Genomic DNA, 15,454 nt, shown 5'->3' with positions numbered 1-15,454 from the left:
GAGAATACAACACTCTCAAACGGTGTTCATGCTTCCTTTTGTTGCATGTGTATGATGCTGGCCATAAGTTCTCATCATAAACTTTACCTTTGAACTTCTTTTTGAAATTATGCGCTAGGTCTCGCATACATTCCCTATGCTCCACTCCAGGGAATACAATTTCCACTGCACTCTCTAAACCCTTGCAAGCATCTGTGTGTATAGCTAAACCTGGGGGTGTGCCTATAATGTTGCGCAACTGCTGCAGAAACCAGACCCAACTTTCCTCAGACTCTGCCTCCACCACACCAAATGCAACTGGGAATAGCCAGTTGTGTCCATCAACTGCAGAAGCTGCTACTAGCTGTCCTCTCCATCTTCCAGTCAAATGTGTAGCATCTACAGCCAAATAGGGCCTGCAACCATCTAGAAACCCCTGCCAGCAAGCCTTGATACAAACAAAAGCCCTTCTGAAGCACTCCTTCTGAAATGACTTCCCTTTTATTTTGAATGGAACTGTATGCTTGTCAATCTCTATAACACTCCCTGGACTTGCCATCTCCACTTCAGCTTTGAAAGTGTAAAGCAGCTGAAAACTGTCATTCCATTGACCATTAATTCTGTTAAGAGCCTTTTCCCTAGCATTGAAAATTCTCATGTAAGGAATTTCTATCTTGTACTTCTCAAAAAGCTTCCCATGGAGTGCTGTTGGACCAAGTCCAGGTTCTTCTCTCAGCCAATCCAATATAGCATCTGCCACCCACCTAGTTTTTGCTAGCTTTGTTTTGGCCTTCCCCCCTCCCCCTCCAGGTGGACAGGTGTGCTTGTGTGGGTTTTTCTTTATCTGAAACAAAATAAAAGGGTAAAGAATAGTTAAGAAACCTTACTCAACGATAAGAAACTAAATTACTAACTGAACTTGGATTACCTGAATATATTTGCTCTTTCTCATACGAGATATATGCAACTTCCACCTACACCTAGGATATGGACAAAAAACTGTGAACCTTGCTGGCTCACTCCTTTTAATCTTATAGTTGTTTTCAGATATAATGCACCATGTTGTCACTGCATTCCGACAGTCCACCATTGATTGGAAAATGGTACCTACACTAAGCTCAGGTTTTTCCCTGTTCCACTCAATTGTTGGCATGTCATCACCATCGTATTCATCCTCGATTAAGCTATCCATGTTCTCCACCTTCTCTTCATCGTTAGTGTCATCAAACCTAGCTTGGCTGACGGGCTACATCGACCAGTTCAGGAAACATCATCTCGTCTTCATCATCATTTGTAGGCACTGCCTCGTCAGGTTCTGCGTCTTCTTCTACACCAACTGCAGAAGGTACACGAGAAGCAGCAGTTGAATTAGAACCAGAATTGGCAGCAGGCATGTTGTGGCTCCATGAACCACTTGCTTTATTTGGTGTCGACCTACAAGGAGTGCCGGGGTGCTGGCTATTAGCACAGACAGATGATGTCTGAACTCCCTTCCCCTTCGCCCGTTCTGCGCGTGGCTGAAGCACATCGATTTGGAGTTTACCGAATCGGCAACCAGCAATCCCAGCAAAAAGCAACGGCATATGATCGTCCCAAGTTAGTGGGAGAAATCTTTGCTCGTCACCTCTGAAGTAATTCAGTTCAACAGCATCGGCATCACTCCAGGGATAGGTGTTTCGGAGCTCAGCTCGCAAATCTTTGAAAGATATGTTGGTTTCTACCACTTTGGGATAGAAAAATGATGAAATCAAATGCGGTTTAGTACCACGCAGCACACTAGTTTCCATTCTAATCGCCAGCCGGAAAGCCAGTGCGGGATCAATCCTATTTTGTTGGGGGAAGGAAGCAAAGGCTTCAGTTAGCCGGGTAAAATCGAGCACAAATTCGAACGATTCAAGCAAACAGAAGTCAAATATGGCCTACAATATGACTTAGAACATCAATTCGAGAGGAAACAGTGCTTACCCAGGTTTAATCCATGAATTATCTGTCGCGGATTCGACCCAATCCTCTCCACGGTCGACTGCATTCCGGGCGTCCTCACTCAACATCGCTATGTAATCCTAGATGGGAAGGTGGGCTATATCTGGCCGAGACGCGGCGTCGCTGACAAACGGAATATGGCATAGGGTGGAGGAAACAACGGTGGTGGATGTGGCACGATGCCAGCAGAGGGGGCGGGGCGGCGCGGTGCAGTGCGGCCTGTCTAGATCTATTTCAGATTCATACAAGCTACCCAATACGTGTCTCCTTGCGGTCCCACCCGTCAGCAAGCAACAGTCAGACGAAGACTCGGCCCCACTCATCAGCAATTAACGGTCAATGGATGGTCAAGACGGCAAACGCCCGCTATGAGCATTTGTGAGAGTTTCAGCTAAGGAAGAGGGGAAAAGTGAGCAAATGTTTGGAGCGTGGGGAAAAGTGAGCACAACTAAGGAACCAGGGGCACTAATTTAAATATCCCTATATAAAAGCAGGAGCCTTAGCGCTTGCTTTACTAGGGTTCCTCTCATTCACTCTCTCATGCTCTCCAGATCTAAGCAAGACATAGGTGGCCACACACTCTCTCTCTCTCTCAGCTCACGACTGGTCACAAATCCGGCTGGACAACCTCGACCGGAGCAGGGGGTGTAGGTGCATCGTTCATGCTGTCGTCAGCGGCGAGGGAGGAGACCAACGGCTGCCCGCGCGTCCCGATCGGCGGCCGTGCCGTTCTCTCCGAGAGAGCGCCGGCTCGGGAGGGCATCCGACCCCTTCTTCCTCCCTGCGGTATTGTGGCCAAGATGCGGCCTCCCGACGCTGTCTTTGCCACATGCCGACGACCCTCAGGTATATATTCCTTCGAAACCTGCCTTGCTCTACTGCCCCAGCTCTTCCCCCTTCGTGTGGATCCTTTTCTACTTTCGTCCGCTGTTCCAAAGCCACCTAGATTTCTACTATTATTAGAAGTAAAGCTAGTTCATACAGTCAACTCAAAGTGTTGGTTCAAACAGGGAAGAAAGTGGGAAAGCTGTAGCATGAATCTAGGACTTGGTTATAAGAGGAAACGGGGGAAAGTAGTAATATCTGTCACTATTTAAATAACCGTATTTTTTATTTGCGCAAACAGGGATGTCTGTCTCCATATCGTTTCGGGGTGTCCGTCTCCGTATCGTTTCTATCCGCGCAATCAAAAGCACACACCTCAGTTTTAGTACAACTGCGCAAAATGAGATGGCTATCCCTCGTTGCCGTCGTCTAACCTCCCGTCTTCAAGGTATCCCTACATTGGTAGTAACTAAGGTAGAATGACCAACGCAATCTAAAAGAAGCTGATTCATACGTTTTACTTCCTGATTGCAGTGCAGGGACGAGCGAAAACAACTGCATCCTAGTCCGAATGCACTTTCTACCAGTTCATCCATGGACCAAGGACTAGCTGGCACGGCTGCACCGCAGTTTTTTGGACAGGTGCAAGGACAAGAGGCATTGTGGTCTGCTTATTTCTGCAAATAGCGGTGCTTAAATTTAGTGGAATGCACAAGAATTTCACCTGGTCAGTACACTGCATGGTTCAGTTCAGCATTCCAGCTGAGACCACAATTATAATTGGTTATTCTGGAATGAGAGAACCTAACCCTGGATGGTGGCAACAAGAAAAAACCAAAGTGAACTCTAGGAAATTTAAGCCTGCCGGGAGGCCCTTTGCTCAGAGAAGCCTTGCTTGTTTTTTCCTGATTTGTAAACCTTCTCACAACTTTGTCTTTTGCTGTGAACTAGTATATGTTTGTTATGTTCTATGAACCATTGAGATGTATAAAACTGCTTAACTTATGCTTTTCAAGATTTTTATGAAGACGAGTTTAATGTGAGTGTTCCACATGAGCGCTGGACTAGCGTTGAACGTTTGGAATTTATTACATTATGGCCTCAATTAACTGCATGAACCACTGTAACAAGATACATAGTTGCTTATATGTCAGACAGCAGATTGTTGATTGTTAACTAGTTCATAGCCTAATGTTGAAGCGAGTTGAGCCAATGTGCCGTGTTTTGCACAACTGCTTACAAGTGAGGTAGCACCAATAGTGTTTACAAGTACTTATGTATACGTCAGCGCACGGTTCTCGAATGAGTGCTCTATTTCATCAAAACACACACTGCTCGTATGATAAACCGTGAAAACTTATGTCTTACCATGCCATATTCATGAAAAAACTAGTGAGGACGCATCTGTTTCGGCAACAATTATGATGGTTCTCACATGATTCACGAGCACACAAAAGGAGCAGCAGTTCCCATAGACGGATTCAAACAGAGTACTAGCCCAGAGGGGTCGATAACAGGCAAGGTTCAGATAGTTAGACACAATCCAAACTACTATTAAACACTAGCTGGGGCAATTATTTCATGCCTCCATCTAATTTGGGCTGGACACAAGACGGACCTTGACATGAACATCATCGAGGACATCCCGCAGCAGCTCAATCCTGTGAACCTTCATGAAGACAACCTTGTGGCCTTGCCACTGATAAACTTGTTTGTGGAGGCATGCCACATCATCTTCCTGCGTAAGCTTGACAAGAACAGTATGCCACAAACGAAGGAGTAGCTTTGAACTTCTTGTGCTTCAGTACACCCTAGACAACACGCCTGACAACATTGAGGCTGGAATACACCTCTTCATTGGTATAACCGCAAATGGCTTCCAGGATCCAACATCCTAAGAACTCTGTTTTCCCAGTGCGTATATTCAGGTCGTCCTCCTCATAGCGAGTGACATGCACAACCACTACTAGGGAAAAGCCTATACACAGAATCTTATCAGCAGCGCGCTTTAAAATAAGGCGCTGCTGCTAATTAGCAGTAGCGTGCTCGGGAGTAACTCGTTGTTGAAACCAATATAGCAGTAGCGCGCCCGCTCAAAGAAGCGCTACTGCTATAATTCCCACAAGGCCGCCCCGAGGCTAGTTATAGCAGCAACGTGTTATAACGACGGGCGCTACTGCTATGTAGCATAGTAGCAACACATTTCTGCAATAAGCGCTACTGCTAAATTTACTACAAAAGTTTTGCCCCATCTCCTCTATCCGATCCACACTCACACAGTCACACACTAGCTCACTGGATCCCCTCTCAATCCCCCGCATCGGTCCACCCCCGTCGCCCCTCCTCCGTCTGCGCCGCCGTCACCTCCTCCTCCTTGCTGGACTCGGTACCGGCCTCCTCCTCCACCCTCCCTCTCCACTCGCCGCTGGCCGGCCCCTCCTCGCTCCGCCTTCCTCCTCCGTCCTCCCTCCACTGGCCGCGCCGGCCGGCCCCTCCTCGCTCCACCTTCCTCCTCCATCCTACTCTCTTCTCCCTCCTCGAGTCACCCCTCCTTCTCCCTCCTGCCCGCTACATTTTGATTTAGTAGCTAGGCTAGTTCATATGCAACATTTTGATTTAGTTGATATGATTTAGTTGATTTAGTTGACTTAGAACATTTTGATTTAGTTGATTTAATAGGCTAGTTCATTTAGTTGATTTCGTTAACTTAGAACATTTTGATATAGTTGATTTAATAGGCTAGTTCATTTAGTTGATTTAGTTGACTTAGAACATTTTGATTTAGTCGATTTAGTAGGGTAGTTCATTTAATTAGTTGATTTAGAACATTTTGATTTAGTTGATTTAGTAGGCTAGTTGATTTAGTTGATTTAGAACATTTTGATTTAGTTGATTTAGTACGCTAGTTGATTTAGTTGACTTAGAACATTTTGATTTAGTTGATCGTTAATCGTTTGCTCATATTGCTTTAGGAAAAATGGCGCCACCACCACCACCACTATGTCGACTGTGCTGCGCCAGCAGCCTTGCAACTGGCAAGCTGTTCGGCATCTACTTCCAGCCGAGTTTTCGTCATGCGGCGGTAAGAAATTAGATGAAATGTAATAACTATTTTGTTTTTAGTGTTGGCATTACTGCATTGTGTCATTTTGCTTATTTTACACAGATCGTCCCATGCAATGTGAGGTTGAAATTCAACAAGCTGACAGGAGACACTATGACATTTGAGGCTCCTGGGGGGCGTACACTATGGAGGTCGAGAAAGGACGCAATATGTCGCAGATTGGAGGAGATGGATGGGCCCGTTTCGTCGCTCGCATGCGTCTTACTGCTGGTGAGTTGATCAGCTTCTCCTTCCAAGCAGAAAGACCCAAGCTAGCTATCATTTATCTCAACCTGGTGGAAGATGATGAAGATGACGAAGATGATGAAGATGATGAAGATAATGAGGACCCACTCGATGAAGATGATGAGGACCCACTTCATGAAGCCATCGTAGCTCAAAGAACAAGGCTGAGTGAGGAGGAGGTGTCCAACCTGTGGGACATAATTCCGCCATGTGCTGACTTTGTCAGGGTGCCATTTGTGACTCGCTTGACAAATACCATGGTTGATCGACATGATATGGTATGTTATACTTACAAATGCAAATTATCCGATGAATTACTTAGTGTACTTATTTGCGAGGCTATTTATTAATTGATATGTTTTCTTATTCAGAAATTGGCAAAGAGCATATCTGTGAGTTATGGTATCGAGCCTGATGAAGAAGGCTCGGCTAGACTACGCCTTACTGCAAGGGGCTCCGTCACAACCTGTACTTACCGCGTGGACACAGACGGTCGCACACACTTAAACTCGGTTGGGTGGAAGAAATTCCTCGATGGCAAGAATCTTCGTGTTGGACAGGCCATCCTAATTACTATCAGGAACACCGACCGCCTAGGCTTAAGGATGATGATTGTCTTCGATATCATCTAGAATTACATATGTGTGTGTGGCTACATCATCTAGAACTACATATGTGTGTGTGGCTATATCATCTAGAACTACATATGATGATCGTCGTCAATATCATCTAGAACTACATATGATGATGGCCGTTGATATGACCTTGTACTTCTTGAGGATGCATGTTGACTATGCATGAAATTGTTATCTAGTACTCCCTTCGTTCCAAATTACTCGTCGTGGTTTGAACTAAAACCACGATGAGTAATTTGGAACGAAGGGAGTACTACCTAGTAATGGTTTATGAATTTGATATCTACTAGCAGTACCTAGTATCTAGTATCTGAAAGGGAAACTGAAAGGGAAAGGGGTAATAGGAAAATGATGAAAGATATAGCAGTAGCGAGGGATGGCGAAATCGCTACAGCTAGGTAATAGTAGCGCGTTCTTAAAAAGCGCTGCTGATATCGTAAACAGTAGTAGCGCGGGTAAGGGTTGCGCTACTACTATGAGTTAGTTGTAGCGCCTTATTAGTAGCGCGTCCACCCGCGCTGCTGCTAGCCTCAAAACCCGCGCTACTACTAGGGTTTTCCCTAGTAGTGAACCACACAATCCTTGTCTGCATCAGGGCTCTAATTGAAACAGAAACAAATTCTGAATTACTTTTTAGTATAAGAAACACAAGTTATTTATACCACTATGTATAGCATGGCATCGAAGCTAATAAAATTTTGCATTATTAATCACCACATGCTTCCTTTTCTAAAAAAATCACCACATACTTAGATGAAAAACCACAATCGAGATCGGCAAAGAAGGAAATCACCTTGGGCAGCTCAGTGGGGGGGGGGACACATCCTCGAAGGGGGAAAACTGCTCCTGCAGTGCCACGGGGGTTGTAACCTCAAACGGGGCGTTGACCATCTCGGTAGTGGCCGTGAGCATATCTGGGGTCGGCTCAGTGGTTGCCTCCATCTTCTTGGAGCTCTCTGTCTCGTGGGGATCAGCCTCCCGCGTCTGCTCCAATATCGGCAGATCTTTGCCTGGTTCTCCTTGGTCCATCATGAAACTGACGAATACTAGGAGACCACTGAAAGGAAAACATAATCGCAATGACAATGAAACAAAAAAGAGAGTGAGGATCGGTTACTACTTTGCAAAAGTTTTTTTTTCTCTGAACGAAAATATACCAACATCACGGATCCGCTTACCTTCCCTTCGTTGGGAGAGAAGAACAGTGGCAGATGCAAGTGTTGCCTTTCTTGAAGACGGTGAGGGAGAAGGGGATTCAGCGAAGAGTGAAATGATGGTTGCTTCGTCCGTGAAACATAGACTGCGGGGAGGTGGGGTTTTGTGATACGACGGCTCGTTACTGCCGCGCTACGACCGGGGTGACTCTCCGCCTGCATACTGCCTTCTAATTTGGTGGATGGTATTTGGGCCCGCGCGCTGCATGGCCCGCATGTCGGTGAACAAAAGTATAACGGCATTCAGTAGAGGGAGACATTTCAATGACCTAGGAGGAGCCAGAAGTGGTAGAGTGTCTCCACTGTACTAGTAGTAATTATTTTTCTGGGTAGCTGTAGAGTGTCTCCACTGTACTAGTAGTAATTGTTTCTCTAGGCCCAAGACAAAACAGCCAATCCACACTAGTAAATAATAAAATCAATTCAAAAGGCGCTACCCACAACCAGCACACCCCCCCCCCACAAAAAACCTAGGTGCTCTTCTTCCTCCTCGCTCCCACCCACCCCACGTCAGCTCACTCCACTCGTACCCCCAAATTCCTCACCTCACTCCTACAGAAAACCCCAGCTTCCCTTCTTCCTCACTCCTACAGAAAACCCCCAGCTCCCCTTCTTCTTCGCTCGCACTACAACTAGGCTCGTCATTTGTTACTCTGCTCAAATCAGTGAGCGCGACGCGACGCCCTCGAGGAAAATGGAGTCGGCTGACCCCAGCGCCAAGAAGATGAGGCTCCCACCAGCGGCGACGCCTGTTGTAGATCCCGCACCCGGCAGCGCAGGGAGAAGTGGCGACCCCGCCCCCACCGGATCCCAGAAACCCGTAGAATCTCGGGTGGACCGCATCAGCGATCTCCCGGACGCCGTCCTTGGGGAGATCATCTCGCTTCTCCCCACCAAGGATTGTTGCCGCACCCAAGTCCTCTCAATTCGGTGGCGCCCTCTATGGTGCGCCGTGCCCCTTAATCTCGATTGTCGTTAGCTATCTCTCTTCAATGATTTTGAAATCCCAGAGCCATCATCCCCTCCCACCAGGGCTCCGTTCAAAGCCTTTGCATCCTGTCATGCTACCTGAGCAAGCATACCATGCCCTGCACGGTGGACGCCTGGCTGAAATCCCCTGAATTCACAGAACTACAGCTTCTTGAGTTCTACTATTCCCCTGGAAATCACATACCACATACCGAATGCCATGAACTTGTGCCCTCAGCACCGATGTCCATCTCGCGGTTTTCCTCCTCTCTCCACACGGCCACCTTTGCGATGTGCTACCTACCAGACAATCTGGTACTAAACCTTAGACTCCCGTTTCTCAAGAAACTTTCACTTGTGCGGGTTCGTATATCGGAGGCCTCATTATATAGCATCATCCACTCCAGTTGCCCTGGCTGGAGTGCTTGGTGCTTGTTTTCACAGTTAGAATCGGTTGTCTCCAAATAAAGTCGCCTAACCTTGTAAGAATTGGAATTTCTTTTGACGAAAGGCAGCTCATCATCCAAGATGCCCCTTCACTTCAAAGGTTGATCCTTAATTCTAGTTATTCACCATTGCAAATAACCATCCTCTCTGCGCCTAAACTGGAGACCTTGGGTGTAATACATGATCTTTGTGCTCATTTCAATATGGTGTTTGGCTCCACAGTTCTTCAGGTACTTTAGATTATCATCTACACTTGTAACCATAAGCTGTATTTTAAATTTCTGCGCATAATTTATATATCATCTTGGAGTACACATTTTGTACTAATATTATGTTCTATGCTCAATGAAGAGTTTCTCCATGGATGGCCTATCAATGGTGCTGGATTCTCTCAAGATCTTATATATCCAAATGAACAGTTTTGATCTGAACAAGATTATTGGCTTGTTGCAATGCTTTCCATGTCTGGAGAAGTTGTATATAAAGGTGGTAATTTCACGCACATTGGAAGCCCGCATATAGTGTACTAGAATTAACCGTTTAGCTATTGATCTTTCGACACTCTTCTTCTAGACCTTAACTATTTTCAATCTTCATGTCTATTTAGGCAACAGGAAGGGGTAAGAAAGTTATAACCAATCGCTGGATTCGTAAGCATCGGGATTTTCTCACTTCTCATGAGATTCGATTGAAGACAATAACGCTAGAATGATATGTAGTCAACCGTGCAAACACAAGATTTGTCACATTCTTCCTGTTGAATCTGAGGTTACTATTGTCCATCAGGCTTAAGTTTATCAGCAGCATGGTTTTGACGGATGGGTATGTCGAAGAGCAAAAAAAGGAGTTTCAGGTGGGCAAAAGAGCTTCTGAATGTGCCGGGCTTCTATTTACAACATATTATGGTCATAATCCAGTAAATTTTACGACCCAGGATGTTCATTCTATGGATCTGACCGATCCATTTGACTGTGACTGCCGAAAACAGTGCTGGAGTTAGATGTTGTTGCCCTTTTCAATCTGGGTTTTTTGTAAACCTGATGAACAATCAACCCTCGTGCTTTTGTACAGTTTGTAAGCTGGAGTTAGATGTTCCTGCCCTTTTCAACTCGGCTGTGACTGTCATATTTTCTTTGAAACAAGGCAAATGGCTTGCCATTCGTTTTATTTAGAGTGAAATATTGTAACAAATCACAACCAAGGGAAATAACATCACTCACGCCGGCTGCTTGAGCTCACTGTGCATTACAGAAGCCAAGTGATTAGCCCCCACCAGCACCCACAAACTTATTTCGAACTAGCACATCAAATGGGCTGTAAATTTTCATAGGAAAGGCTGCATGACCGTGACAGATTTGGATTCTGACATTTGGGACCCGCGAGGAAATAGCCTATCCAAGGTGGTGTCGACTTACTAGCCAGTCAACAAACGATTCTGCCTACCAGCCGTTGGATTGACATCCAACATCTGTAGTGTATCTTCTATCTCTTGTCTTCTTCTTCCTCCAGCCACCCAAACCAAACCACCCCATCGGCTCTGCCTGCTCCCGCCTCCCATGGCTGGCTGCGCCTCCGCCGCCCTACCGTACGTACCCTCCAATGTTGGCCAGTCCCTCCCTCTATTCCCCTACACGTCCTGTTATTCTCCGGTGACGTCAGCCCCAACACACACCCGTGCCCGAACCAGTCAACCCTCGTACTCCCCTCTGCCTGCAACTGGACCGGCGCATCTTCAACGGCTCCTGTTCGTTCCGTCTGAGGCCTCGCCGTCATCCTCCGCCTTGCGGTCTTGGTTCGCTCGCCATGCGCGGTACGCCACCCTCTTGCATTGTCAATGTCGTCAACAACCCAGAGGAACAAGGAGATGACTATACGTGGAGAGGATGACAGTAGGGACCCACCAGCGTCATGGCAGTACGCAAGCAAGTGCCTCTATAGTACAAGCCCAAAAATATGGTTCCTCCTAGTCCTAATGGTTGGACATCTGGGGCTCACGCCATTGTCAACGTAGTCAATAAACGAGAGAATTACACTACGAGCGGCTGACACCAGGGACCCAGTGTCGGTGTCAAAACCGGTGGATCTCGGGTAGGGGGTCCCGATCTGTGCATCAAGGCTGATGGTAACAGGAAGCAAGGGACACAGATGTTCACACAGGTTCGGGTCCTCTCGATGGAGGTAAAACCCTACTTCCTGCTTGATTAATATTGAAGATATGGATAGTACAAGAGTAGATCTACCACGAGATCGTAGAGGCTAAACCCTAAGAGCTAGCCTATGATGGTATGATTGTAAATGTGATCGGCCTTCTAAGGACCATCCTCTCTGGTTTATATAGACACCGGAGAGGGTTAGGGTTTACATGGAGTCGGTTACAATGAAGGAAACACAATATCCGGATCGCCAAGCTTGCCTTCCACGCCAAGGAGAGTCCCATCCGGACACGAGCCGAAGTCTTGAGTCTTGTATCTTCATGCTTCAATAGTCTGGACGATGTATATAGTCCGGTTGTCCGGATACCCCCTTATCCAGGACTCCCTCAGTAGCCCCTGAACTAGGCTTCAATGACGACGAGTTCGGCGCATAGTCTTATCTTCGGCATTGGAAGGCGGGTTCCATCTCCGAATACTCCAAAGTTCATGTTACGACGAATAGTGTCCGGCTCCGCAAGATGATCTTCACAGGCTATGAATCCATTCTGCTGACAATCCTTATACGTCGTGTCTTTGCATCGTGGTCCGGTCCAATACGAACAGGCGTTTCTTGCCCTACCTCGACTCGTGTTGCGAGGCGGTTTTATTGGCACGTTCTGCCAAAGCAGAGATCGTGCTCCTCTTATTACGGGATTTTCCATTAATATGGGTGCATGACCCCATGATGGCCGTTGGTATGACTCCGTGTATTTCTTTTGGATAACTCTCAAGCATCCATGCTAAGGACTCTTGATATTCATCCCCTTTATAAGGGGGTCGGGGCCTACGCCTCTTTTCAACCTCTCCTGCTTCTTCTCGCACCTCGAGCTCCAACGCCCAAGACCTAAGCTCCAACCCTCCAAATCCTCCAGTATGTACGGATCCGACACAAAAGGCCGATGGGTGGCCTCCTTGATACAAGAGGAGTACATTATGAAGCTTAGGGAAGTCGGATACCTGACCGCCGATATTCAACACAGGCTACCTGCTCCTGGGCAAATTATCCCCACGCCGGAGCTCAACAAGAGCGTTGTGTTCGTTCCTCACTTCCTCCAAGGCCTAGGCCTCACCCTTGACCCCTTCGTGAGGGGGCTCATGTTCTACTATGGATTGGATTTTCACGATCTGGCTCCAGACGCCATCCTTCACATCTCGTCGTTCATTATCGTGTGCGAGGCCTTTCTCCATGTTGCCCCCCACTTCGGCTTATGGCTCAAGACCTTTAGTGTGAAGCCGAACATGATCGAGGGGCGACATGGAGAGTGCAGAGGTCGACAGTGGTTGTCGTGGGCATACTCACGGTCATACTCTCCATGAGCTCTTCCCAGGTGCCGATCCTGGTGGCGATCACAATCTTCACGCCGCAAAGGCGACCTAGGACTGTGTGCCGACTGAACAGTGTCCGCTCTTACGGATCTGCTATGGATTCTGTTCCACGACTGGGACACAACGGAGTTCTGGTCTCCTGCTACTCGGAGCAGTGCTCTGATCTGTTCGAAGCCCCTTCCATCCTCTGAACGGGATGGCTGAATGGACTCTGCAATGCGCGTAGAAGCAGCTAGATTCTGAATCGGTGTGCGGAATACCTGAATTTCTGGTGGAAACAATTTCCATGAACGCCGACTAGACCCAGGGATCAGTCGACGGGCACGCTCGTCGAGAGAATGTTGGAGATTCTCCAAACGAGTGCGCCCAGCCAGCATGGCCAGGCGCACTGCCTCCAAGGCCCGAGCCTTGGCGGTTTCCCCTATGATGGGGGTCTGGAGAGCCTCCACGTTGCGGCGGTGCAGCTCCACCCTCTACTGCAAGCTGAGAGGTTAGGGCTGATACTCCTCATGGTCGAATGATGGGCCATCGCCGTCACCGTCGCCACCACTGTGACGAAAATTAGGTGGGCCGCGATGGGAGTAGACCATGAGGACTTCTGCCGCGGGGTCACAACTCCCGCTCTCGGAAAAGGTGTCCGCGAAATCAGTCGACTGTAGCGAAATACGTCGGGCTCGATCGCCGCGACTTGGGGGTTAAACGCCTGACGGGCCACCGCATGCTTCACCCACCGTTGGAGCCGCGGACGACTAGATCGCTTGCGGCGGTGTCCAGCAGAGTGAGACGATGATGCGAGGATCGACTGATACGGAGTCGACGGCTGCCGAAGGAGGACGCCGCGGGCACTCGCGCGGAAGTGCGAAGAGCCACGAATCGGGAGGGCCTCAACGTCGAGGGGGGCCTCCTGGAGGCAGGCGGAGTCGTCGGCGACGAAAGTGAGTGCGCCGAGTCAGAACTCGCGGCCCATGACCAAACCACCGCCCGAAACCATGTTGATGAAGATTGAAGAAAACGCAGCCTCGCCGGAAGTCGCTAAGACGCTTTGCCCCACGGTGGGCACCAACTGTCGTGGTACTAAGTCTGACAGTAAGAATAGGGGGTATGTATGAGGAGGCAAGGTCCTAGCTACGGTGAGATTATACACAAGTGTTTACGAGTTCAGGCCCCTCTCGGAGGAGGTAAAAGCCCTACGTCTCGGTGCCGTGAGGCGGTCGACTGGAATATGAGTGTGTGTTACAGGGGGTGCGAACCCTTGTCCCAGAGGAGGGGGTGGATTATAGAGAGTGCGCCAGGACCCGGCCCACCTCCGTTACAGGGGTTCAATGTACATAAAGTCAGGGCGTTACTGATAACGCGAGCTATAAAGTGCTATTAATGACATTGAAGACTACGGAGTGAACGCCTGACCGTTGCTGTCCTGAGTGACTCCTGGTCTTCAATAGGCTGAGTGGTTCTTGTATGGTTGAGTGATATCAGGAGGGGGGTACCTGAGTGATATGCCTGGTCGAGTGGATTGCACTCGACGCCTGCAATTGGTACTCCATGTTATCTCTTGGGTGTCTTTGCTTCTAGGGTAGTGACCTTGGGTAGGGCATATAGGTCAGGCCTATGACCCTACCCTAGGTCTGTATCATCATCAGGGCCGTCCCCCCTTTCCTTCTCTCCTCCCCCTCCTTCCCCTTCTCCTTGTTGGAATAGGAAAGGGGGGCCCAAACCTACTTGGAGTAGGATTGCCCCCCCTTTGGCGCGCCTCCTCCCCTGGCTGGCCTCCTCCTCCCTCTCCTCCTTTATATACGGGGGAGGGGGCACCCCATAGACACACAAGTTGATCTTTAGCCGTGTGCGGTGCCCCCCTCCACAGTTTTCCACCTTGGTCATATCGTCGTAGTGCTTAGGCGAAGCCCTGCGCCGGTAACTTCATCATCACCGTCACCACACCATCATGCTGACAGAACTCTCCCTCGGCCTCAGCTGGATCTAGAGTTCGAGGGACGTCACCGAGCTGAATGTGTGCAGATCGCGGAGGTGCCGTGTGTTCGGTACTTGATTGGTTGGATCACGAAGATGTTCGACTACATCAACCGCGTCAACTAAACGCTTCTGCTTTCGGTCTACGAGGGTACGTGGACACACTCTCCCCTCGCGTAGCTATGCATCACCTAGATATATCTTGCGTGATCGTAGGAATTTTTTTGAAATTACCGCGGTCCCGACACATCGCCCTCATGTTTTAGGAGCAAACTCTGAACATATTGATTCATTTTCTTTTTAATTCTACGATTCACCCGCCTTATTCGGCTTTGTGTATCAATATCATGAGATTTTCCTCCAGATTTACAAGCCGAAGATGTATACGAAGGTATGAGACTGCAATCCGTACCTGAATCAACACCATCCTCGTCAGAATCGCTACCTGAACCTTTGTTGGGGAACGTAGTAATTTCAAAAAAAAATCCTACGCACACGCAAGATCATGGTGATGCATAGCAACGAGAGGGGAGAGTGTTGTCCATGTACCCTCGTAGACCGAAAGCG

The sequence above is a fragment of the Triticum aestivum genome, chromosome 5B, assembly GCF_018294505.1.
Source record: "Triticum aestivum cultivar Chinese Spring chromosome 5B, IWGSC CS RefSeq v2.1, whole genome shotgun sequence".
Classification (NCBI taxonomy): Eukaryota; Viridiplantae; Streptophyta; class Magnoliopsida; order Poales; family Poaceae; genus Triticum; species Triticum aestivum.
Note: the sequence above shows the minus strand (reverse complement) of the source record.